Raw genomic sequence first — 27,524 nt, forward strand, 5'->3', positions numbered from 1 at the left:
GTATCTCCTCTCATTACTCTTTTTCAATATAATATTGGAGATTCTAGACATGCATAAGGGAAATAAAAGAAATAAAAAAGCATTCATATTGCAAAGGAATACATAAATCTCTCCCTATTTGCAAATAACATTATTTTATACATAGAAAATCTCAAGGAATATTAAAATGAACAAAGAGGGTTATCTGGATGCTTTGGTTGGTTAAGTGTCTGTCTTCGGCTCATGTCATGATTCCTAGAGTCCTGGAATACAGCCACATAGAGGGCTTTGTGCTCAGTGGAGTGGGTGCTTCTTCCTTTGCTCTTCCCCCCTACTTGGGCTCTCTTTTTCTCTCTGTCTCTCAAATAAATAAATAAAATCTTTAAAAAAATAAACACAAAAATCCCCTAGAACTAGTAAGTAAGCTCAGCAACTTCACAGGATACAAGATCATTCTTTTGTATATTGAAAATGCCCCTGGGAAAGAAATTTAAATCATAGTATGATTTGCAATCATTCCAAATAAAATAAAATACTTAGATGTACATTTAACATGTACAGGGCTTGAATGCCAAACAATTAAAAATGCTGATGGTATTGAAGAAGCCCTAAAAAAAAAAAGAGTGAGGCATAATGTGTTCATGGATTAGAAGACTAAACATAACAAAAAGATCTATCTTCTGAGATTGGTTTATAGGTTTTATATTATTCCTATGAAAATTGCAGGAATGTTTTTGGTACACATAGACTAGTTTGCTCTAAAATTTATTTGGAAAGGAATAGGTTCTAGGCTCTAGAATAAATAAAAATTTTGAAAAAGTGAGGATAGACTATTAAAGCTGATATTTAGTACATAACATAACTATATTAATCAAGATAGTGTATTAGTAGTGCAACAATAGACACAGAGATGAATAGAACTGTGTAGAGAACCCAGAAGTGCCCGACCAATTTTGACAAAGGTATAAAAGCAAATCAATGGAGAAAAGACAGGCTTTTTTTTTTTTTTTTTGGACAGGCTTTTTACATATGGTGTGAAAGCAATCAGTATCTAGAGGCAAAAATGAATGAAAGAAGAAAGGAAAAATAAATCTGATCTGAAATCTATACCTTATAGAAACATTGACTCAAAAGAGAATATAGAGTTTATTATAAAACTATAAAACTTTCATTAAAAAAGTAGGAATAAGTCTTTGGAATGTAAGGCTAAGGCAAAGGATGTTTATATCTGAGACTAACGTCTTGCTCTATTAAAAATAATAAACACCTCATAAAAATTTTAAAAATAAAGCTTTTGCTATGTAAAAGACTCTGCTTATAGAATAATAATAAAAAAAGCTACAGATTGATGATTCAATGTGTAAACCACATATCTGGTAAAGGGTTAGTAATTTAATTACATAAAAAACTCTCAGAACTCAAAAGTTAAAAATGTCTTTCAGTGGGATATTGGCCAAAAAATTACAGTACATCCATTCCATGCAATGCTACTCAAGCAACATAAATAACAACAACAACAACAACAAATTATTGGTAAGTGCATTGACTTGGAAATTCAATCTGCAGGAAACTATGTTAAATGAAATACTAAGGAATTCCATTTATATAACATTCTTAAAATGAAAATCTGCAGGAAATTATGTTAAATTAAATACTAAATAACCAAGGAATATATACTGTATGATTCCATTTATATGACGTTCTTAAAATGAAAATGATATTAATGTAGAACAGATTATTTGTTTCCAGGAGTAAAAGACAAGAGGAAGAAGGGAAGTAGATTTGGCTGTAAAAGGGTAACACAGGGAGGGATCTTTGTGGTGAAATAACTCTTATATGCCTTGATTGTAAAAATGTTAGTATTTTGGTTGCAATATTATGCTACAGTTTTGCAAGGTTTCTGTTGGGGGAAACTGGGTGAAGAGTACATTAGATATTTTTGTATTATGTCTTACAAATGGAATTGATCTACAATCATTTCAAAATAAAAAGTTTCAACAACAAATAGAAATTTACATTCCATACTTATGTTACTTATAATACCAATTGTATTTAATGCTTAAAATATCATGTAAGACTTGTGTAAATCATCTAACAGTGAAAATAAAACACTATACAGAAAATGTACAAAAACCCAAATGAGTGAGGGCATAAATCACACTTGTGGATTGGAAAACTCTATTTTAAATAAATCTTTTTTTTTTTCAAATTTGTCTATTGATTCAATGCAATAGCAAATATATTTTTCAGAGATTTAAGTCAACAGATTCTTTCAGACAATATTTTGGATATCTATCTATATATCAGTTTTCTCTAAGGGTGCTGTAAATAAAGCAAGACCAGTGATTAAGACCTTTCATTCTTGGAGTTAAATTCAACTGAAATGTATCATGTTTTCATCAGAGGCCTTGTATGAAATGTTTTGTATGAACACTATTGACAACTGCCAAAATTAGAAATAACCCAAATGCTTATCAATAGTCAAATGGATACAAATAAACTGTTTCAAACACATATCATGCAACTACATGAATTAATTTCATAAGTGTTGAACAAAAAAATGTTGAACAAAAAAATCCAGAGCCCAAAATTGCATATTATATATAATATATATAATATATAATGTATATATATATATATATAAAGTTCAAAAAGAGCCAAAATTCATCTATATTACTAGAACTGAGAATTGAGGGGTGCTTAATGATGTCAAAAGAACAGGAGGGGGGATCCCTGGGTGGCGCAGCGGCTTGGCGCCAGACCCGGGATCGAATCCCACGTCGGGCTCCCAGTGCATGGGGCCTGCTTCTCCCTCTGCCTATGTCTCTGCCTCTCTCTCTCTCTCTCTCTCTCTCTCTCTGTGTGACTATCATAAATAAAAAAAAAAAAATTAAAAATAAAAAAAAAAGAACAGGAGGGGGTTTCTGGACTTATGATAATGGTTTGGTTTTTATTCTGAATGTGTTTATATTTAGTTGATGTGATCTACTTGGGAAAATGTATCAAGTTCTACTCACATGGTGGGTGCACTTATGGATATATGCTATCATTTTAACAAAAACAGTTTCAGTAAAAGCTTCATGATTATGTAATTCAATAATTGAAATCATTATCAAATAGGTATCCCTGGGTAAGTAAATAACTGAACTTCTTAATATTATATAACTCATCAAGTTATTTACACATATATGTATACAGACTTCATTTTATAATCAAAATTGCACTGTGTTTGGATAAGCTGTGTTCCCCAAATCTATAGGACCATGGGTAAGTTAAACTTGAAAATTGTGTTTCTGCTTTCTCTCTCTCTCTCTCTCTCTTTCTCTTTCTCTTTGCTTTTAAGTAGGCTCTACACCCTGGTGGAGCCCAACACAGGGCTTGAACTCATGACCTTGAGATCAAGACATGAGCTGAGATCAAGAGTCAGATGCTTAACCAAGTGAACCCCCCAGGTGCCTTTTGTTTCTTATTATTTTATTTTATTTTATTTTATTTTATTTTATTTTATTTTATTTTATTTTATTTTTTTTGTTTCTTATTTTAAAAGAACATCTCTAAAGTTCTCATCCTTCAAAAACTCTGTTTGCAAGGCATATGATGTTTCTAAAAGCTGTTTGCAAAATATTTAAAATGCAACATCTTTTCAGTTTATAATCTAAAATTTTGAATACATCAGAGAAACCTGAAATGGTCTTGTATTTAAATGTATTTTATTGCATAACATGTTACTTTCTTTGCAGATTTGATTTAAAGGAAATGTTTATATTCCTCAGGATAAAAGAACCATGAACTGCATATTAGCCAACTTAATGTGATAGTTTTAGTTCTAGTTCTGGCATAAAGCAGCTTTGTAACCTTGAAAAGTCATAATTTTTTTTTTTTTTTTGGTTCAGATTCCTAATTCTTTGGATGAATAATACATACCCTTCCACTCAAATGGCTCATGTATGGATTAAATAAGATAACATAAATTAAAATCTATAAAGCAATCTACAAGTGTGAATGTAGTTACTATTGTTACCCTTATTACTGTAGGATTTCATATCAACCTTTGTTTTTCTTGATTTTAAAGGAGAGAATGTAGAATGATCGTATGTATAGATATACACAAACACACCCTTAATTAGGCAGTTGGAAAGAAAATGTAGTACAATTTGTTTTCCTTTTTCTACTACTGAAGCTCTGCTTTGTTCATTACCCTTCCATTACTTTCCCTTCATTTTCCTCCCATGGGGCAAATGAAGATAAGCTCCTGTTGATAGTTCATGAATTTCAATTTATATACCCAGGGGCAGGGCATTTTCGAGGGAATGTTCCCAATGCTGGAACTTCTTGCCACTTGTGCTTTCAGAGATCCCATGTTTAAACCTTCAGGCCAATATGTAAATCTGTTTTTGTTCCTCTAAACAGAAGACTTGTGGGTATTTCAAAACAGATATGCATTAAATAAGTATTTATTCAATGTTACAGTTGTTAGAAGTGAGAGACTTTCCCTGGGACAAATAAAGTGAATGAGACAGCAGCGACCGAGGCTGCATTTCCAAGTGCCTGGCCCTGAACAAGTGTCCACCAGGCAAAGCATAATGGAAAGGACTATCTCATTGTCAAAAGAACATGCGCATGTGCCTAGGAAGAGTCATTGAAGTACAATCCCAAAATGCTTAGCGCTGTTTGCTCAGTGTTGGGATTTCAACTGGCATTTACTTCCTTCTTCCTATGTTTACACAGTTACCAGGATTTCACAACTAGTATGTAATTTCTATATAAATTTTATATAAAGACTATATAAAGAAACTATTTTATGCCAAAAAAAATGCTATTTCAGTACAACCCAATATCCTTACAATAAATAGCTTTACTGATTTATAAAAACTAGTATGCACACTGTTTAAAGAATAACTAGAAGTGAGAAATTATTACACGGGCTCTACATAGTCTCCAGCTTGTAAAATACTGTATAGGCATACCTTGAGATATTGCAGATTTTGTTTCAGACGATCATAATAAAGTGAATATTGCAATAAAGTAAATACCAGAATAAGGCAAATCACATTATTTTTTGATTTCCTAATGCTTAAAAATTTATGTTTACACTATATTGTAGTCTATTGTATATAATACCATTATGTCTAGATAGATAGATAGATAGATAGATAGATAGATAGATACTAATAGATTTATTACTAAAACGTGGTAGCCATCATCTGAGCTTTTAGCGAATCATAATCTTTTTGCTGGTAGAGAGTCTTGCCTTGATGTTGATGGCTGATGACTGATTGGGGTGATGGCTGGTGAAAGCTTGAGGTGGTGTGCCAATTTCTGAAAATAAGACAATAAAGTTTGCAGCATCAATTCACTTTTTTTTGGAGGGGTGTACATTTTATTGGAAACCTTCAATACTCTTCAGACAGAACACAATGTCTTCAGCTGAGGCTCTCATGTGGCCTACAGAACAAACTGAGATTTTTTGTTTTAGGGCAAAGAGAGGGACAGCATAGAAAATCAGTGCTTAGTTTGCCAAAAGGACCCTCTCACCAATGCTCTTCAGCCAGCTTATCAGCTTTTACCATAGTTTCTCTAATGGGTCCCACCATAGAGAAGGCCTGTTCTGGGAGGTGGTCATATTCACCTGCCAAAATCTGCTGGAATCCTTTGATGGTCTCCTTCATAGGTACCAGCTTCCCCATATGATCTGTGAAAACCCTAGCAATCCAGAATGGCTGACACAAGAAACTCTGTATTTTCTGTGCATGGGACACAGTCAACTGGTCTTGCTCAGAAAGTTCATCCATACCCAGGACAGCAATGATGTCCTGGAACAACGTGTAGTCCTGTAGAATCTATTGGACTCTCATGGGCAACATCATAATATTCATTTCCAAAACATTGGTATCCATGATTTGAGAGGTCAAATTCAGAGGATCCAAAACTAGATAGATGACCAACTGAGCAATAGCATGGGACAGCACAGTGGTAGCACTTAAATGGGCAAAGGTAGCAGCCGAGCAGGGTCAGCAAGCCGAGCCAAGTCATCAGCAGGCACATAGATAGCCTGTACAGAGGGAACAGATCCCTTTTTGGTGGTGGTGATTCCTTCCTATGTTGTACCCATGTCAGTGGCCAGGGCATAGCCCACAGCAGAAGAAATTCTGCACAGTAAAACAGATACCGCAGAGCCAGCCTGGGTGAAGCAAAAGGTATTATCAACAAATGACAGTATATTGTGACCCTCTTGGTCTCTGAAGTATTCAGCAATAGTCAGTCCATTTAGAGCTACCCAGCCACGAGCCCTAGATGGTTCATTCATTTGACATACACCAGTGCTACCTTGGGGGAAGCATCTTTTAGGTTGATAACACCAGATTCAATTACTTCATAGTATGACATTGCCTTCACAGTTCCTCTTCACAACACCAACAAATACAGAGTGACCACCATAGGCTTTGATGACATTGTTGATTAGCTCCATGATCAATACTGTCTTGCCAATTCCAGCACCACCAAGGAGCTCAGTTTTGTCACCCTTGGCACAGGGAGCCAGCAGATCCACAACCTTGATACCAGTAACCAGAATTTCCTGCTCCACACTCATCTCTATGAACTCAGGAGCCTCAGCATGAATAGGTGTAAACTGTTGGTTTTGATGGGAGCTCCCTCATTAGCAGGTTTTCCAATGACATTCATGATTCTGTTCAAGGTCTCAAAACCAAGGGGAATTTTGACTGGTGTACCAGAATCCAGGACTTTCTGGCCTCTAACTAAGCCTTCAGTATCATCCATAGCAATAGTCCTCACTGTGCTCTCACCCAAATGCTGGGCCACCTCCAAAACCAGTCTGGTCTCTTTGCCTTGCTCTTCCAGTGGATTTAGGCTGGGTGATAATCGTTCATCAAACTGGACACCCACCACTGCACTGATGACTGCCACTACATCCCCAGTGGCAGCCCCTCCCTTCATAGAAGGAGATGTTTGGGCAGTATAGTCTCTGGCAGGTGGGAGTGCTGCTGGAGTGACCCATAGTAAGACCCGGACTTCGGGTAGCAGTGCTGAAGGGCTGAGTCCCCACAAGGCCCTGGAGGCCAGAGTAGCAACCACACAAACTACAAAACCCAAGATGGCAGAACCTTAGTGTAAACTTTAACTTGCAATTTAGTTTCTCTGTAGCACGTGATGCTGTGATAGCATTTTACCCCCAGTAGACCTTCTTTCAAAATTGGAGTCAATTTTTTCAAAGCCCACCCCTGCTTTATCAACGAATAAGAACTAGAAAAAAAAATTGTTATTTCAACAATATTCACTGCATCTTCGCCAAGAATAGTTTCCATCTCAAGCAACCACTTTCTCTGTTCATCCTTAAGAAGTAACTTCTTACACGTGAAAATTTTATCATGACCTTGTAACAGTCTGGTAACGTCTTCAGGCTCCATCTCTAATTCTAGTTCTCTTGCTGCATCCACCACAATGGACTTATTTCCTCCATGGAAGTCTTGAACCCCTCAGAGTCTTCCAGGAGAGTTCGAATCAACTTCTTCCAAACTCCTATTAGTGGTGATATCTGGCCACTTTCCATGAATCTTAAGTGTTTTTAATGGCATCTAAAATGGTAGGTCCTTTCCAAAAGGTTTTCAATGTACTTTATCCAGATCCATCAGAGGAATCACAGCTAATGGCAGCTATAATCTTATGAAATGTATTTCTTCTTTTTTTAAGGTGTTATTTATTTATTCATGAGAGATACAGAGAGAGGCAGAGACACAGGCAGAAGGAGAAGCAGGCTCCCTGTGAGGAGTTCGATGTAGGACATGATGCCTGGACCAGAATCACACCCTGAGCCAAAGGCAGATGCTCAACCAATGAGCCATCCCGGTGCCCCAAAATGTATTTCTTAAATAGTAAGGCTAGAAAGTTACTCTTTGATCCATGCACTACAAAATGGATGTTATGTTAGTAGGCATGAAAACAACATTAATCTCATTGTACATCTCCATTAGAACTCTTGGGTGACCATGTACATTGTCATTGAGTAGTAATATTTTGAAATAAATCCTTTCTGTTTTTAGCAGTAGGTTTCTACAGTGGGCTTAAATTACTCAGTAAACGGGGACACCTGGGTGGCTGAGCGATTGAGTGTTGGTCTGCCCTTGGCTCAGGTGGTAATCCCAGAGTCCCGGGATCGAGTCCCATGTCAGGCTCCCTGAATGGAGCCTGCTTCTCCCTCTGCCTATGTCTCTGCCTCTTTCTCTGTGTCTCTCATGAATAAATAAATAAAATCTTAAAAAAATTATTCAGTAAACCATGTTGTAAATAGATGTGTTGTCATCTAGCCTTCTTGTTCCATTTCTAGAGCATAGACAGAATAGATTTACCATAATTCTTAGGTCCTAGAATTTTCAGAATAATAAATGACCATTGGCTGCAACCTAAGTCACGACCTACATTAGCCCCTGACGGGAGAGCCAGCTAGTCCTTTGAATCTTTGAAGCCAGGCACTGACTTCTCCTCTCCAGCTATGGAAGTCCTAGATGGCATCTTTTTCCATATAAGCCTCTCTCATCTACACTGAAAAATCTATTGTTTATTGCAATGACTTTCATTTATTTTCTTTAGGTAGATTTTCTGGATTATTTGCTGCAGCTTCTACATCAGCACTTACTGTTTCATCTTATACTTTTATGTTATGGAGATGGCTTCTTTCCTTAAGCCCCATGAACCATCCTCTGCTACTTTCAAACTTCTCTTCTTTTGATTTTTCACCTTTCTCAGACTTCACAGAATTGAAGAGAATTAGGGTTTTGCTCTGGATCAGGCTTTGGCTTAAGGGAATGTTATGGTCAGTTTGATCTTTTATCCAAACCACTCACGTTTTCTCCATATCAGCAATCAAGTTGTTTTGCTTTCCTATCATTTATGTATTCACTAAAGTAACACTTTCAAACTCCTTCAATAACTTTTCCTTTGTTTTTAAAACTTGGCTAATTCTTTAATATAAGACACATCGCTTTCGGCCTATCTTAGCTTTCAACATGACTTTCTTACTAAGATTAATTATTTCTAGCTTTTAATTTCAAGTGAGACATGCAACTAACTCCTCCTTACATTTGAACACTTAGAGACCATTATAGGGCTATTTGGCTTAACTTCAATATTATTGTGTTTCAGGAAATGAGAGCCTTGAGGAAAGAGAAAGAGACAGAGAAGCAGCCAGTCAGTGGAGCAGTCAAAACACAGAGAACATTTAGTGATTAAGTTCACTGTCTTATTTGGGGACAGTTTTTGACTCCTGAAAACAATTATGATAGAAATATCAAAGGTGTCTGATAGCAGTTCAGTCACATCTTCAGATTCCATCTCTGATTACAAACTACCATAACAATACAATAATAATTTAAAAGTTTGAAATATTGTGAAGATTACCAAAGTGTGACACAAAAACATCAAGTGAGCAAATATTGTGGGAAAAAAATGGTGCTTATAGATTTGGTTGCCACAGGGTTGCCACAAATCTTCTATTTATAAAAAATGCAATATCTGTGAAACACAACAAAGCAATGGAAAATAAAATGAGGTATATTTTTCCAGGAGCACACAGAACATATATGAAATTTTCTAATGTTCTAAGGCACAGTGGGAGGCTCAAAAAAATGACCATGAAACGATATCACAGAGATGACATTCTATGATCCCAATGTGACAGCAAAATAATTATATCTAAATTCTTGTCATTTGGAAATATCGAAACATATTTCTAAATAACTAATGGGTAACAGAAATTGTAATTGAATAAACTAAACATTAGAATTGAAAGAAAGTGAAAGCTTTTTATGCATTAACACAGAAAAGACCAAACAAAGTTTGACTTTGAGGGAAAGTTATACCATTAGTAGACATTACATATCAAAATACATATATGTAGACATATTTGCAGACCACCTGGCCCTCAGACACATATGTCCCTGGAGGAAATAGCTCTGCACAGATACAGGATGGCTACGGGCAAGCCTGGGAGGGAGGCTGGGACCCAGGGTCATGGCTCCTGGAAAAAAGAATAAAAAAATATTTTTTTTTCTTTTGTATATATATTATACATATAATATATATATATAAGGTATGTATGTATATATATAAAAAGTATGACAAGCATTTTGATTACAAAATCAGAAAAAGTAAAATAAAAAAAAATTAAAAATTATTGATTTAAGAAAAATGAGAATTAGAACTTATAAAATAAAAAAACATAAAGACCAAAGACAGAATTGTCAAGAACGTAATCTACAAATTTAAGAAGAATAATAAAATAGTAAATAATTTTGAATAAGGATGGAAGAAAGTATAGGTAAGTAACAATGGAATTGAAAGGAAGAGTATAGCTATGTTTAGAATGGAAAAAAATCATAAAAATACTCCTATCCATAGTAGTATAAAGCTAATCAAACATTTATTAGAAAAAATATATCTTAAAATATTTTTTGAAACTTAAATAAAATTGACTTCTAAATATTAAAGAAATCAAACTGGCAATTAAAAGTCTAGCCACAAAAATATAGTTGTTTTTCAGATGAATTTTTATCAAACTCGGGATCATACCAAAAAGTAGTATATTTTATGAATACAGATATATGTTACAAAGTATAAGGACATGAATGTCATTAATTATCTTTAATTATCTGTTATTATTATTATTATTAATTATTATTAATTATCTGTTGTAATTATCTTTGTAAGTAAATAAGCATGAAGAGATGGAGAAGAAAACTTCAGGTATAATTGCCTAAAAAAAGTAAATGGACATTTGAAAAAATAAGAAAATGTTAATGTATCTTTAATCTTTGTGTTGGGTCAGAAAGGGTTCTGAATAAATTTCCCCCAAAATGTGCCACTTAGGCACATGAAATATTTTGAACGGAAAACAATCAAGACCTAGCAAACTCAAGAAAAATTTTTACCTCTCCCTAAAGCACCTAAAATAATTCAGATAGGGGCCTGGCGCAGAAAGAGAGCTACTACCAACAGATAACTTTTTTATCTGAATGAACTATCTGTATGGCAGGATAAACTTCCAATTACCATCTTCTCTTCTTTTTTTGTCCTATAACTCACTCTCCTTGCCTTTGAGACCCACAGCTCAATCCCATTCCTCAGCTCAAGATGCCATATAAGCTTCAATTGCCCAGCTTGTTCTTGGTGTTTCATACTCTAATGGGGCCCCCATATATATGCAATTATTTTTTTCTTCTGCTAATCTGTTTTATGTTAATGTGATTATTAATAGACCAGTCAAAGAACTTAGAAAGTTAGAAGGGAATTAATTTCCTCTTCAACAAGTGCATAAGTATATATTTTGTTTTTCTGTAATTTGTATGTTTCAAATTTTATTTAAAAGATAAATATGAAAAATAGAGTGTGGATAGGAGTATATAAGCATAAACCAATGAAGTGCTTACAAAAAATGTTAAGCAAGGTAAGGAAGTAGTAGTGTCATAGACTGAAAAAACAATTTTTCCCCCTTATATGGTTGATGAACAGCTTGAACAAAAATCTATTTTGCTAAGAATTCATATCATTAGGAATTCAGGCAAAGGGCAAGGAGAGTTTTTGCTGATCTCTGGTCATTTTTTAGGCATTCCATTTTCCGTGAACTTGACATATATGACCTAATTAATCTTCACTCTGATTCCATGGAGAAGTAATATACCCAATACACAGGGAATAGCTCAATGAAAGGTAAATAATCTGCCTAATTTCAATTGTTAGCAATCGGTGGGAAAGGTTTACTCCAAAATCAGTTTAACTCCAAAATGTATGTCCTTTTCACTATAGCTTAGTAATAACCTGTTGCTGTTGATAATGATAATGATGATGATGATTGATGATGATGACGATAGCAGCTACTGTGTTTAGGCACTGATTCAAATGCTTCAATATGTGATATCTGAATTAGTTCTCAAAAGAACTTATTTTATTATCTCATTTTACACATAAGGAATTTGAGGTTTAGAAAGAGCAAATAAAGTGTCTAGTGTGTCATTGCCAGTGATCCAGAACCACAAATACAGATTAGTTCAAAGTCAAGGCTTGTGACATTAAATACTAGATTGACTCTCACAAAGTAAGTTAGAATCTGGTAGTAGGTGAGACAGACCCAGTTTTAATTCATCTGCCCCATACAAGACAGCGTTTAGAAGTCCTCTTTCAGACTTCCACTGACAAGGACAAAAAGTGTAATGTTCTCTTTACTCTAGGAGAAGACACCATGGTCAAGACCTCCAGTGGATGGAAAGGCTGTACTCGATCTGCACAACGAATCATGGTAAGTAGAATATTTCACGGAAGCCATTTAACTTTTCTCTGACTGTCCCTTACCTCAAGCCTTAACACCAGCTTCTGATTTACAGTTGGCAGAAACGGTGGATCTTTAAGTGATTTTATGTTTTATGACTTCACACAGATCTATCTTGGAGTCAAATGAAATAAACACAAGATGATGCTCCATTTGCAGATCTGGGCTGCTTCTTGATTCAGTGAGTAAAGGGAATATCGTACAGAAGGAACTCAGCCTCTGTGAATACCAGTTTCCTCATCATGAACATGGAGTAGGTAAGGCAATGAGGTACATGAAAAGAGCATTGCAAACTGCAAGCTATCATTTTAACATTGGTTACTATGATTTTAGGGGACAATGCTTTATTTTTATTTCCTTTTCTTCCTTCAAGGAGAACTATGGTTCCTCTTCTGTCTTCCCTTCTTCCCTGCCCAGTGAAATTCTTACTTTTAAATAAAAAGGGGAGAAAGAACAGAATTGGTCAGATCTATTCAGCACCTCAGCCCTTGTTTCCATATTTTATGTCACTAACCATCAGAAAATCAATTTCAAAATTCCAGTTTCTAGAGATATTTAATGAGAATGGAATTGCAGAACTGGAGAACAAGTTAGAAGCCAGGATTATGGAATGTTTACTTATATAGAAAATGGATGAAACAGAGGGTTGCGAGACAGAAGAGGGCAAGAGGACAAGGCAAAGGGATAGAAAGGGAGGGGAGGGGAGAGGGAAAAAATCAGAAAAAAGACATATAACATTGGGAATCCCACATATTTAATTATGTGGTTTTAGAAAGCAGACAAATTTAAGAAGGTGGCAGGATAGAAGCAATCAGAAAGTTAAAAAGATAGTAAAAAGAAGATAATTGTGTCAATAACATAGTATATGATATCAATATCTACAAATTATTGAGGGTCTAATATGAACCTTATTGCTTGTTGCACATATTTAACTAATCACCAAAAGAACGCTATTGTCAGTTAATCAGAGATTAGTGGATTGGTACTAATTTACTCAGTTATGTCTAGAGCAATAGGGTCACATACCACAAACCTAACTATACATGTGTTGAGACATTACAGGGAAGAGACAGCAGGCAATATGGTTCAATAAAAGAAATAGGCACCAAAACAAAGAACTGGATCAAATTTTTTAAAACCTAGCTAATTTTTATGGTAATTATATGGGTCAGTGTAGGTGAAATATAACCACAGATTCTATAGTTGTTTCTAAATGTTCGTAAATGAACACTGACATAGCTGTCAGTGGAATTTGTTATAGTGATCTATCATTGAAGGTTCTGCTGACCCTCGAAGACATGTAATCAACTCTCACAGTCCCAACATCCATCTCCTCTCTACCTCACAAAGTGCCCCCCCTTCTTGCTGACCCCCATTCAAGAATAGCTATAAATAGCTATTGTCAGGAACACATTTTTTTAAAAGTTTACCAATTCTTAAACCAGATCCAGTAGAATAGATATTTTCACAAGCAGACACGTACTGACTATGCTAGTTTTTTTCTCCCAATTCTTACTAATCCGATGACCATAAAATCATCCCCCTTAACTATTTTCCCTTTCCCCAAGTGGCTTCAGGCTACTAAACCTTCTCATAACTAGAGTAGTCTCACACACACACACACACACACACACACACACACACCTAAAGAATATTCAATATGGATTGAATATAGCAGATCTTAAAATTTTTTGTTGCTCTGATTGTTGGTTGTAGTGGCTAATGCAAATATAGCATCATCAGCATATGATGAAAACTTGCAATGGCCAAAATTCCCTTGAAACAATGCAGAGGAAAGATTTTTTAAGAAGTTAAAAAAACAGAAATGCTTGATGGGTTTATTGTTTGTGTCCTTTGTGTCCTACAATTTCCTAACTAGAACCCCAACCAAGAAGACTGAGGACCAGAAATCAGTTTTTTCTGCTTTCAAGTAAAACCCGCATAAACATGTGTGTGACACACACATTCATGTACATACACTATTTATTTATTTATTTATTTATTTATTTATTTATTTATTTATTTATATTTAAATTCAATTATTTAAAATATAGTATATTATTAGTTTCAGAAAGAGAGATCAGTGATTCATCAGTCTTATTTAACACCCAGTGCTCATTATATCACGTGCTCTCCTTCATGTCTATCACCCAGTTATTCCCCAACCCCCCTCCATAGTGACCCTCAGTTTGTTTCCTATGAGTAAGAGTCTTTTTAAAAGTATTATATTTATTTGTGTGTTTATTTATTTATTCATGAGAGATACAGAGAAAGGCAGAGACACAGGCAGAGGGAGAAGCAGACTCCCTGCGGGGAGCCCGTTGGAGGACTGGATGCCAGGACTATGGGGTCACAACCAGAACCAAAGGCAGAGGCTCAACCACTGAGCCACCCAGGTGCCCCTGATTAAGAGTCTCTTATGATCTGTCTTGTCTCCTTCTTTGATTCTTTTTTATGCATATTTTTATATCATAGGTTTTCTTTTTCAGAATGGAGGCTGACACAGAGTTTAGGGTTCAAGATGTTTATTACAGATAAAAACCTTTAGAATGAAAAGAGAAGACCAAGGATTAGACTGAGGTAAAGGATGCACTATGATGCTGAACTGATAAAGCTTCTATCAACCTAGAGGGGAACTCTAGAGTGACTATTGGCAGGCAGATTACCCCATGTCAGGTAGAAACATCTGGACCTTTCTGTCCTCACCTTGATCAATGACTGGTAAACAGTCCAAAGAAGTTGAAGAAGAGCATAATATACCACCCCAAGATATGCCTCTTTGGCATAAGGATTATTTTGAGCTGATTATTTTTAAGAAACAGAAAAACAGGAAGAGTTCTGAAAACTAAGTAGGTTAACCTTTCCTCAAGATACATCTCTATTTGTAAAGAAAATCTCAATTTGTAAGGTTGTCCTCCTCTCTCTATACCTAGAAACGGCCAAATTCCTGGAAACTCTTACCAACGGAGAAGGCAGTGATTTAAATCTGCATAACAACCATATCCTTGTTTACTGTTTTTTTTTTGCCTAATAATCTTCCATAATTGGCTTTCCTTCTCTCAACATCTTTTGTCTTTAGCTGAAGATGGCATTTAAGGTGGCTGACTTGGGCCATTTTGAGGAGTTCCTTAGTTTTCCTGGCTATCCCCCATGTATATAGGAATTATACATGTTATTAAACTTCTGTTAGATTTTTTCCTTTACTCTGCCTTTATTATGAGAGGTGGTGGTGGTAGGGAAGGCAAGGGTGTTTCAGCCAAGAACCTAGAAGAATAGAGGGAAAATTATTTTGTCCCCTACTAATCGCATTATCTGGGATGCAGAGGCTTTCTGCAGCTAGAACATACTTTGAAGGAGCTACATTGGAGAGTTCTGTTAAGGAGTTGGGATGAGTAAAATTGTTTTCTCCAGCTGATATCTCTGTAAAATACCACTTATAGAGCTGGTACCAACGAACAGGGTTGCAATTCATGCATTCAATAATATCATGACGTACAGGAATTTCTAATCCTTTCCTTGACTGACAATTTCTCCCTTTGATATCCCCAAGGAACAAATCAGGACAAATTAGTACTTTATTATTAGGTGCAGCTCCATTCTCTAATATAAAATGCTAGCAAACTAAGCAGAAGGAATTAAGATCTTCTCCCTAAACAACATAGACCTGAAGACTTAGATGGAAAATAGGCCTCCTTTACCTAGTCCTAAACATTTGAAAACCATACCTGAATCCAATTCTTATTACCCAGCCTGAGCAAATTTGTGAATGAGAAGATTAAGCAGAAAAGGAAAGCTAACCCCAATGGTTAGAGCAGAGATGACTTAAGATTTCTTACTTGGGCATATTGGCCAGGATCACAAACCCAAGAATGTTCATGAAGGAGAAGAACATGCTCACATGCTCTTCTACCATCAACTCTTTATAAAGCTCTAATCATTGCAAGCAAGGTTTCTAAATTAGGAAACCAAGTATCGCTCTCAAGCTTGTCTCAATGCCAGCATTTAGGATTTAAAGGAATCCAAGAGGAAAAGAGTAAAGAAAGAAAAATTAATTGTATTCCTGTAAAGAAAAGGAACAGACTCATACTTCTCCAAGCTTTGATTTATCCTCTTGGGCTATGATCGTTAAGTCCTTTGGGAGAGCGAACCCTATGGTCATGGCGCCTTAAATTATCCTGGCATTTGGCCAAGAAAGATTTGTAATTCTAATCTATAAAGTTGAAAAGTAGAGATGGGATGGGGCAGAAAGAGAGTGAATGCTTCCTCTCCTTTAGATTCTTTAATTCTTGTGCAATTAAAGAGAATATGACTTTCTAACATTTTAATAAATTGCTATAATCTGCAATTTCTCTGAACACTCCCACTCTTCTAGGAACCTTATGCTATTATGTCGCTGTTGCTAAAACTTTCAGTTCTAGGTACATTTCCAATTCTCAGAACACTCTATCTCTCTTTGTCAGCCAGCTAGATACTCTAAATGAATTATAAAGGTTAAAGATGGTTTTGTCTTTTTCTCCTTTAGACTGAGAGAACAAGAAGTGAAATAGGTAGAATTATGACCCCTCACCGTTAATTTCTTTTCTCTTTTCTAACAGTTGCCTGTGAAGATCTTCTAGTGCTCTGATAAACTCTTACAGAAGTGGGATTAGATGTCAAAGTAGAAGCTGCCAGGAGAACCTCTGAGAGAAGTATTGTCAGGTAAAGTTGGTTTATAGCTGTTGTGCCTCAAGAGGGTCCTCTTGGTCTTGTGCCCAGAGTGGGATAAAAAGCTATGGGTTCCAGCTGAAAGCTTCATGGTTAGTGATGTTATAAGGTTGAGGCAGTTTGAAATTCAAAAGTTCAGTCTCAGCCTGAGGTCAGTCTCTTCTGAATGATTAATCTATGGACAAGCAGATTTTTATGTTTTTAAATAACTAATATAAGTAAGAAAATATTTGGAAGCTGGGATAGCACAGATGTGTGTGTGTGTGTGTGTGTGTGTGTGTGTATGTGTGTACATTGGCTCAAGCAGTTGGAAGCGAGGTGGGGGCAGACAGCAACTGTGACATGAAGATTGTAAGCTGATACCTTGGAAGATCTGAGCAAGTGAATGTGCCAATGGCCTCAGGTATCTGGTGGTTTTATGAGTTGGAAACCAGGAATGGTTCTTTTACTGTATTCCAGTAAATTTCTATGAGTGACAGAGAATAGAAGCTTTAGGGCACAGTGCTGAGACAGAGCTCCACAGGATTGGTTGTTGCAAGTCTAGCAAAACATAAGCATTAAATGTTGTTAATTTGAGCCTCAGAAATCAAATGTAGTCAATTATTGTTGATGTGATTACAATGCAAATTGTACCATCAGTACTAGAGTAACTGTTCTGGAGTGAAGCAAGCCTGGGAGTCTAAGGAGGTGTACTCAGGGAAGGAAAGAAAAAAACTAGAAGAGTGGTGGCTGTTTGTCTGTAGGAAGCATTCCTTCCCATTTACAGCCTTACAGCCCACAGGGCTGCCTTAGGCTGCATGCTGGTGGAAACTTTGAAAATCTTGTGGCAGTTGATGTTTGCTTATTCTTTCACATATTAATTCCTAAAACTCCATTAGGCCATAATGAAGGAAAATCAGAAACTGACCTAGGACAAGTAGAATAAACTTTTTTCCTATTCTCTCTTCCTCTCTCTATCAGAATTTTATTGCAATTTAACTGTGATAACAATGTGGATTTTTATTTTATTTTATTTATTTTTAGGCACAAAAGGTTATTATTTCTCTAAGCTTTCTCCAAAAGAAAATTAGGCACAGGTATTCAGGGTGACATCAAAGAAAATATGTGGGCTATTGAGGGTCTGTAAGATTTTGAAGATATAGATAAAGATATAGATATGTGGATATATAGTTTCAAGAAACTCTACATTGCCTTATCTTATTTCTCATTGTCAAAAATTAGAGTTCCCTTTTTTTTATTAAAATTTTTTTTTTTTATGATAGTCACACACAGAGAGAGAGAGAGGCAGAGACACAGGCAGAGGGAGAAGCAGGCTCCATGCACCACGAGCCCGATGTGGGATTCGATCCCGGGTCTCCAGGATCGCGCCCTGGGCCAAAGGCAGGCGCCAAACCGCTGCGCCACCCAGGGATCCCTAGAGTTCCCTTTTTATAGATGTTTGTATCCCTTTTCTTTGGAATTCATTTTTTTTTTTTTTTGAATTCATTTTAAAGGCAACATAGTATAGGTTGAAAATCCCAGACATTGGTTCTCTTTCCATTTTCTGACTTTGTGACCATGGATCAATCACTTATTTTTTATTTGTTATTTTTTTCTTTTGTCTAATTTGAGTATCAAGATATTCATAAAATTTAAACAAAGTATTCGAAGGCAGTTGTAATGAGTAATATAGCCAGTGTAGATAGCATTCTTTACAGCAACAATCACTTAACACTGAATGCACTACAAAATAAAAAAAACTTATAAGTTGTTCTTGTAATATGTATTTAACAGACATTAACATAATCAGTAATTAAAGAATGGATAAGGTTCATATTTTTGAATTACCTATAAATTAGAAAATATTTACACAAAAATTTTTAATTAATCTCTCAGGAATTTTACTATTTAACAGCTAGAAGTGCCTCTGATGGCTTAGAACAGAGAATGAATTTATTGAATGGATGCTGGATGGCTCTCAGAATCACGGAGAGGTCTTTCAACCATGATCAGAGGCTACAGGACCAGAAGCAAAGCCCAAACAAGCTGTAGAACCAGTGTAGTGGGAATACCATTGCAGGGCACCATAACCCTTCAATCCGCACTGCTGTCATAAATGACCATCTTGGCTGTTCCTGCTGCTCCAGGAACTTCACTATTCTATGACCAGAAGGTCAAGAAAAAGGATTATCTCGATTCCTGCTGGTATTCTTATTTGTTTTCAATTCTTTATCAAGGATTGATCTGTCTGGTTCGAGGAGCCTACCTGCCTGATTCCTAGTTGCAAGAGAGAGGTTGCAGAAGTATCTGGTATATTCAGCACATAAAATAGGTAATGCAATCTGTCTGCAATCTATAAAGATTCATAAAATCAAGAATTTATGGGCTATAAAAGGAGGTTTCAATGGTGACAGGGAAAATAAAGGGGGAGGCAAAGTTTACTATATTAATAACTTCTTAATTAATAGTTACTACATGTGGTAGTATCTGTTCTAGTCTAGCCTGTTCCTTTTATTTTTTTTAAGATCTGATTCTCATTTGTATGCACTAGTTATAATTTGTGAAAATGGTGTATACCATAGTAACTTTTTTTATTGTTATTTCAGTATTAGTAGCTATGGAATGTGTCTAGTCCCATATAGTTGCTTCAAATTTTATTTTAAATGCAACTATTAACTATTAATAACTACTGAGTTTGGCTCACTTTGATAAGCTCTGTAAAGCGATGATTGCGTAATTTGAATTTCAACCTAGAAATGACAATGTTTGCAACTTCACTGACTTTTCAATGTTTCTCTTAAATGTTAAAATACATATTCATAGGTCCACTCAGAAAATTCTGATATAATGGAATCTCAGTCTGATTTTGATGTAGTTGAACATGCTCAGTAACTTGAGGAACACTACTCAATATTGAACGTTCTCTATCCTGTGTATGTATGGTTCTCTATATTGAGATGAAAATTTTATCTCTTGGTCATAGCAAAGCTGAAAATATATTCTTCAACAAGTGAAGAAATGTAAATCCTGGTTTCTAGTTATCACCAAATTCAGGTAAGTCATAAATTTCTGGTTTTTATCTTAAAGTGGGAGGAATTTGGTGGTATTATATAAAAACCAGAAGAATTTACATTTATCAAGTTTGTATATGGAATTGTATACAAATATCATTTTAAATAAAACAGGTTAGTCTATTTTTATATAAAGTATGGGATTAATATGGTCTATTGTTGTACTTTAATTACATACCAAAGAAATCTTGTATATTTTTCCTCATCGTCTCTTAACAATAATGCTACTACATTTAAGTGTGAAAGAAACTCAGAATAATATCAATGGGGGGAGATTTCAAAGACTCCAACAAATATTTCATTTTGAATCTTGATATATGCTTCTATATTTTAACATCTATTTTATTGCCTCTTATAGAAAGCCGTGAAATTGAAATAATAAGCTGTATAATAGGAAAGAATAGCAAGAATGGAGTGATATATTCCTCTATTCTACCTAATGAAATTCTCTAGCTATTTATTTTTTTTTAAGATTTTATTTATTTATTCATGAGAGACAGAGAGAGAGAGAGAGAGAGGCAGAGACACAGGTAGAGGGAGAAGCAGGCTTCATCCAGGGAGCCCGATGCGGGACTTGAACCCTGGTCTCCAAGATCACACTCCAGGCTGAAGGCAATGCTAAACCACTGGGCCATCCGGGCTGCCCCTCTTTACTGTTTTTAAAACTTTTTTTTTTTTTTTTTTTAGCATACACCTTCAAAAAAGATGATTTTCAAAGGTTTTTGGAAGTTTAAAATGTGAATTCTTACACCCCTCTGAGTCTCTCAAGTCACTGACAATATGTTAGAAATACCACCAGGAAAGAATGTATCTGAAATTGTCTGGCACTTCCACTTTAGTGACCAGAGTTATTACAAAATGTTAGTGTGGATGGAAAAGTTTGGGAGGCCTACATATCAGGTGACAAGACTTGTAAAATAGAAACTGAGTACAAGGACTCATTGGACAGGTAGAAATTTTATTTGGATTTCCTTTTTTTTTTTTTTTGGATTTCTTTTTAAAAAGATTTTACTTTTATTTTTTCATGAGAGACACAGAGATAGAGAGAGAGAGAGGCAGAGACACAGGCAGAGGGAGAAGCAGGCTCCATGCAGGAAGCCCAACGTGGGACTCGATCCTGGACCCTGGGATCACACCCTGAGCCGAAAGCAGATGCTCAACTGCTGAGCCACCCAGGTGTCCCTGGATTTCTTATTTAAATTGTAGTCATTTATTTTTAATATCTTAATACTTCAACTCTATGTCACTTACTATGACTCAATGCACCCCTGAGTAGTTCGCAGTTGTTATTATAAGGAAAGAAAAAAAAATCAAAATGGACAATGGAGTAACCAGGAAAATAGTAACCATTTATTATAACTTGAGACATTATAGGCATTATTTTACTCTACTTTGTTTCTCAAATGTTTACAACAATATATTTTTTAACAAAATTAGGACATTCTTAGTCTCTTTAGCATTCTTAAACTCCTAGCAAATGTACTAGAGTACTCAGGGAAAAAAAAAAAAATGCTTTCATTTTAATCAGTCTTTGTTCTGCAGCTCCTATTTTGCTATAAGGTAAATATTTTATACTCTAAGCAGTACTCTATTTCAAATAAATGGATAGTCTTTTGCTTTGGTACCACAATGGGAAACAGCTCTGTGTCCCTGGGACCAACAGAGAAGAAAATAATAGAAAAAAGGACATTACAGTTCTGACAATGAACACAGTCCCTTTATTATGAGAAAGGAAAACAAACACTTGTAAAAGCAAAAAATATATATCTTTGTGATTGTTTTTAAATTTGATAGTGCTAAGGAGTTAAATATCCAACTATCTGTATTTCATTATATCTTGCTCTTATTTCTTTCTTCAGTTCAACTTAGATTCATAGGGCACACAGCCGGAAAGACAATAGAAATCCAGGACTGTGGAGTTAATGCTCGACAGATGTGGAGGTTACACAGTTGTTCTACTGATCTGCCAGGGAGAGTATGAAAATAATTTGAAACAACCCCAGCAAACAAGTGCTCAGGCTAAGTCTTTCCAGCACCAAATAGAGTGGTTACATTTGAACGGGTCATTGCCAGAGTTAAGCCATCAAACCATACAGATTCAGTCCTACAGAAGATTTGTTTTGTTTTGTTTATGTTTGGTTGTAATATTGTAATTTATAAGAAAAGCATGTTTGGTTATTCAGATAACCAAACATACATTTCTCATATTTATTTAGTCTGCATTCACAGGTTCTCGCTCACAGCTCCCAAAACTCTGGGAATTTCCCAAGTAATAAGAACAACGGAATCATCTTTTGTCTTAATATTTGGTCTCTGGTTCTCAGTTTCTAAAAATGCTTTATAGCCATAAAGGTGACATGGGTGTCTTGTTATTCATAACAAGTTCCTTTCTACCATAACTAGGTTTACCTAATGAGTTGACTTTTGGAAAGCAACTAAGGATGGGAGTTGGTTGACAGGGGAACCAAATATGAACAGAGGGTTGGCAGTTTCAGTCCCATCTGCTGATTTCTGGGGAGGGTAGAGGGTCTTGAGGTTGGCTCAGTCACCAATGGCCAAGTATTTAATCAATCATGCCTATGTTATAAAGTCTCCAAATATACCCAATTTAGAGAGCTTCTAGGTTATGAACACTTGGAGATAATGATGCACTCAGAAAGGACATGGGAACTTCAATCCCTTTCCCTATACCTTGTTCTTTGCATCTGGTCCATCTGGCTATTCTGAGTTTTATCCTTTCATAATAAACTGGTAATCTAGTAAGAAAACTGGTTACTTGGGATCCCTGGGTGGCTCAGCGGTTTAGTGATCCTGGAGTCCTGGGATTGGGTCCCATGTCGGGTTCCCTGCATGGAGCCTGCTTCTTCCTCTGCCTGTGTCTCTGCCTCTCTCTCTCTGTCTCTCATGAAAAAATAAATAAAATCTAAAAAAAAAAAAAAAAAGAAAAAAAAAAAGAAGAAGAAGAAAGAAAACTGGTTACCTGAATTCCATGAGCTGCTCTATCAAATTAATCAAACCCAAGGAGGGGATTGTTAAACAATCTGACCTATAACCAGTTGGTTTGAAACACAGTGATAACCTAAACTGGTAAATGTTATCTGAAGCAGGGGCAGTCTTATAGAAGAAAGCCTTTATTTTTTTTTTTTTTTTATTTTTTTTATTTTTTTTTTTTTAGAAGAAAGCCTTTAACGGTGAAATCTGATGCTAACTCCAGGTAGACAGTATTAGAATTGAATTGAACTGTAGGACACTTAGCTCGTGTTAGAGCATTGTTTGGTGGTTTGGGGGTTGAACACTCATATGTTGGAAACTGGGCCCAGAACATTTTAGTGATGTTCTGTGAGACTCTTTATGTTTTATCATTTCTTTTTAAACTAGATTTTATCTTCTCTGTCAAATTTAAGCAAGCTTTGGCTATATATTTAACTGAATTCCTACATTTAGTAGATTTTCAGACTATTTCATTGGCCTTCCTTATTTTGCATTTGCTTGGTTAACAATACTATTACTTAATAAAAATAAAAGTTTGTTTCTCTTTTGCCCTCATGCTGGAGATAGCATATGCAAATCTTACAGCATTTAAATGTTTAATATTTATTTTATGCCATCCTGCTGCCCAGAAAGACAATATTTTTTCCTTTGTACATCTGTTATTGGACTTATTTAAATAGCTTAGAAAACATAAAATGGAATACAAAAATACCATTATTGTGTTACCAATGTCTACTGTCTACTCCAAGTCTACTCCTACATTGCTAGGTTATTTAATTTCAAATTACATTTATTTATTGGTAAACTTGGTTCATTTTAGAGAATCAAAGCTTTTGAAATACATTTGTAAAAAACAATAGAAGGAAGAAAAAAAAGAAGGAAGAAGGAAGAAAAGGAGAAAGTACGACCAAGGACAAAAAATCAAAAACAAAAACATAGTCTATGACAATGATTTTAGAATTAATGGACAGGAGTTTAAAAAAAAAAAACTAAACAAAAACTATGGTTAATATGGTAAGGGCTCCATGGAAATAGTAGACAACATCCAAGAACACATGGGTAATATAAGCAAAGAGTTAGAAAATTTAAGAAAGGATCAAAAGAAAAAACTAAATATAAAACATACTAAAATAGAAACAAAAAAACAAAAAAAGAAATAAAAGATGCCTAATGGGCCGATCAGTAGCCTGGAAACCTGCGGAATCCGTGCCTTGTAGATTATGTCAATATAAACATCCCAAGCTTCAATGCAAAGAATAAAAAGAATGACAAAGATAAAACAGAATATCCCAAAACCTTTGGTTAATTAAAAAGGTGTAATACACATGCAATTGGAATACTAGAGGGAGAAAAAGGAGAAAACAGAGCAGAAGTTTTTGAAGTAATAAGAAGTGAAGATTTTTCAAAATAAATGACAAACACAAAACTACAGATCCAAATAGCTTAGGAAACATCAAAAGGGATAAATATTAAAAAAGAAAAAAAGAAAAGAAAAGAAAAATAATACACCTAGAATTAGCCATAGCACTTTCTTATTAGATACAACTCTAGAGGCAAGGGAAACAAAAGCAAAAATGAACTATTGGGACTTCAACAAGATAAAAAGCTTTTATACAGAAAGGAAACAATCAAGAAAACCTAAAGACAACCTTTCAAATGGAAGAAGACATCTGCAAATGACTTTAGAGATAAAGCCTTAGTATTCAAAATATACAAAGAACTTACCAAACTCAACACTCAAAAAACAAATAATCCAGTTAAGAAATGTGCAGAAGACATGAGTAGACATTTTTCCAAAGAAAACATCCAGATGGTTAACAGATACATGAAAAGATGCTCAACATCACTCATCATTAGATAAATACAAATCAAAACTATGATGACAGACCACATCACACCTTTCAGAATGGTTAAAATTAACAACACAGAAAACAACAGGTGTTGGTAAGGATGCAGAGAAAATGGAATCATTTTACTACTGTTTATAGAAATGCAATCTGGTGCAGTCACTCTTAAAAACAGTATGGAAGTTCCTTAAAAAGTTAAAACTAGAATTACTCTATGATCCAGCAATGGTATTTCTAGGTATTTACCCAAAGGATACAAAAATACAGATTCAAAGGGATATATGCACCCTGATGTTTATAGAAGCATTATCAATAGCCGAATTATGAGAAGAGTCCAAATGCCCATTGACCGATGAATGGATAAAGAAAATATATATGATTATATAGAGGTAGGTAAAAATATCTATAGATATAGATATATAGATAAAGAAGATATGATATATGTGTATATATACATATAGAGAGAATGTTACTCAGTCTTCAAAAAGAATGAAATCTTGTCATTTGTAATCATATGTATGGAGCTAGAGTGAATTGTATTAAGCAAAATAAATCAGTCAGCAAAGATAAATATAATTTGATTTCACTCATGTGTGAAATTTAAAAAATGAAACACGAACATAGGGGGAGAAAAGAGAGGCAAACCATGAGATAGATTCTTAACTATAGAGAACAAACTGAAGGGTGCCAGAGGAGAGGTGGGTGAGGAATGGGCTAAATGCCTGATGGGTATACAAAATACACCAGGCATATCATATTCAAAGTACAGTAAAGGAAAAAAACAAAAAAGAAACATTTTGAAGGACAAAATAAAAATATCTTGCATGTAAAGAAGCAAAAATAATAAATAAAACCGACTTCTTGCCAAAAATAATGTAAGAAAAGAAATATCTAAAGCATTTAATTTAAAACAACAAAATAAAATACCGACCTAGAATTCTACATTGAGGAAAATTATCCTTCAAAATGAAGGAAAAATATATATTTTTTTTAATAAAAAGAAAAAGAGAGGGAGGGAGAGGGGTGAGAGAGAGAGAATTCTAAGAAGAAATGTTTGAGAGGAAGAAAAAAAATTATATTGGTCAGAAACCTGGATCTACATGAAGCATCAGAGAAGAAATAAATAAAGATAAAATTAATTGTACTTCTTTTTTGTCTTCACTAATCTCAAAGTTAACTCTGTTTCAACAAATAACTTTAACTATGTAGTAGGTGATTGAGTGATCATTGCATACAAACAAGTGACATAAATGACAGTGATGACATAAGAAATAGGAGGAAGAAATTGAGACTACTGTTAATAAGGTAACTGCACTAAAAGAGGGCATCACATAATGATAAATAAATCAATTCTACAAGAATGCATACTTATTAACATGTATGAACTTAACAACAGAGCTCAAAATATACCAGGCAAAAATTTATAGGACTGTGAGAACAAATAGACCAACCCACTATTATCAGTAAGGAGATAGCTTACCTGAAAAGAATTATCAAACAACATAATTGAATTGACATTTATAGAATATTCTACTCTAAATATTCTATGAGAATATTTTCTTAAAAAAATGAGAGAATACTCATTTCTCATGAGTGGTAAATGAGAGAATACTTTATAAAGTTTACATAAAGTATTCATCAAATTTTAGAGTAAGACAAATGTGGATTTTATTTATTTATTTTTAAAGATTTTATTTATTCATAGAGACACAGAGAGAGAGAGAGACAGACAGACAGACAGACAGAGGCAGAGACACAGGCAGGAGGAGAAGCAGGCTCCATGCAGGGAGCCAGACGTGGGACTCGATCCCGAGTCTCCAGGATCATGACCTGGGCTGAAGGCGGCGCTATACCGCTGAGCCACCCGGGGTGCCCCAAATGTGGATTTTAAGAAACAAACGAGATGATCATAGAAGATGGGAGGGGAAAAATAAAATAAAATGAAATCAGAGAGGAGGAAAAACCATAAGAGACTCTTAACAATAGGAAACAAACTGAGGGTTGCCAGAGAAGAGGTGGGTTGAGGAAAGGGTGGGTGACAGGTATTAAGGAGGGCACATGATGTGATGAATACTGGGTCTTATATGCAATGGATGAATAACTGAAATCTACATCTGAAACTAATGATACACTATATGTTAATTAACTAAATTTAAATGAAATAAGTTTATTTAAAAAAGGCCAAATTTTGAACCATAAAACACATCTGAGCAAACTTCAGAGGAGTGAAATCATGCAAATATTTTCTTCACTAACAAATTAAATTAACAGCCAGTACCAGAAAGTTAGCAAGAAATTTCAAACTATTTGGAGATTAAACAACACATCCTAAATAATAATTTCAAGGGAAAATTCTAAATACCTTAAAGTAAGTAAAATGATAACAAAGTATCAAAATTTGTGGAATGCAGTGAAAACAGTGCTTAGAGGCAAGATGATGGTATTAAATGCATATATCAGAAAAGAAAGACCTAAACATCAGTAATAATCTAAGTGTCTATCTTGGAAAACTAGAGAAAGAAGAATAATTTAAACCTAAAGAAAGGAGAAGAAATAAGAAAATTATAGCAAAAATAAATAAAATTAAAAACAAGGAAATAATGAGCAAAATGAATG

The 27,524-nt window shown here is 34.9% G+C and overlaps 1 long non-coding RNA gene and 1 pseudogene across 1 annotated transcript in view; both read right to left on the reverse strand.

The window, feature by feature from the left end:
- LOC140594027 (uncharacterized) overlaps positions 1-27,524 on the reverse strand; it is a 488,215-nt gene that overhangs the window by 194,778 nt on the left and 265,913 nt on the right. The gene's annotated exons all lie outside the window — the stretch shown is intronic.
- On the reverse strand, positions 5,511-16,475 carry LOC112913675 (ATP synthase subunit beta, mitochondrial pseudogene; annotated as a pseudogene).

This window comes from Vulpes vulpes, chromosome 1 (genome assembly GCF_048418805.1).
Source record: "Vulpes vulpes isolate BD-2025 chromosome 1, VulVul3, whole genome shotgun sequence".
Classification (NCBI taxonomy): Eukaryota; Metazoa; Chordata; class Mammalia; order Carnivora; family Canidae; genus Vulpes; species Vulpes vulpes.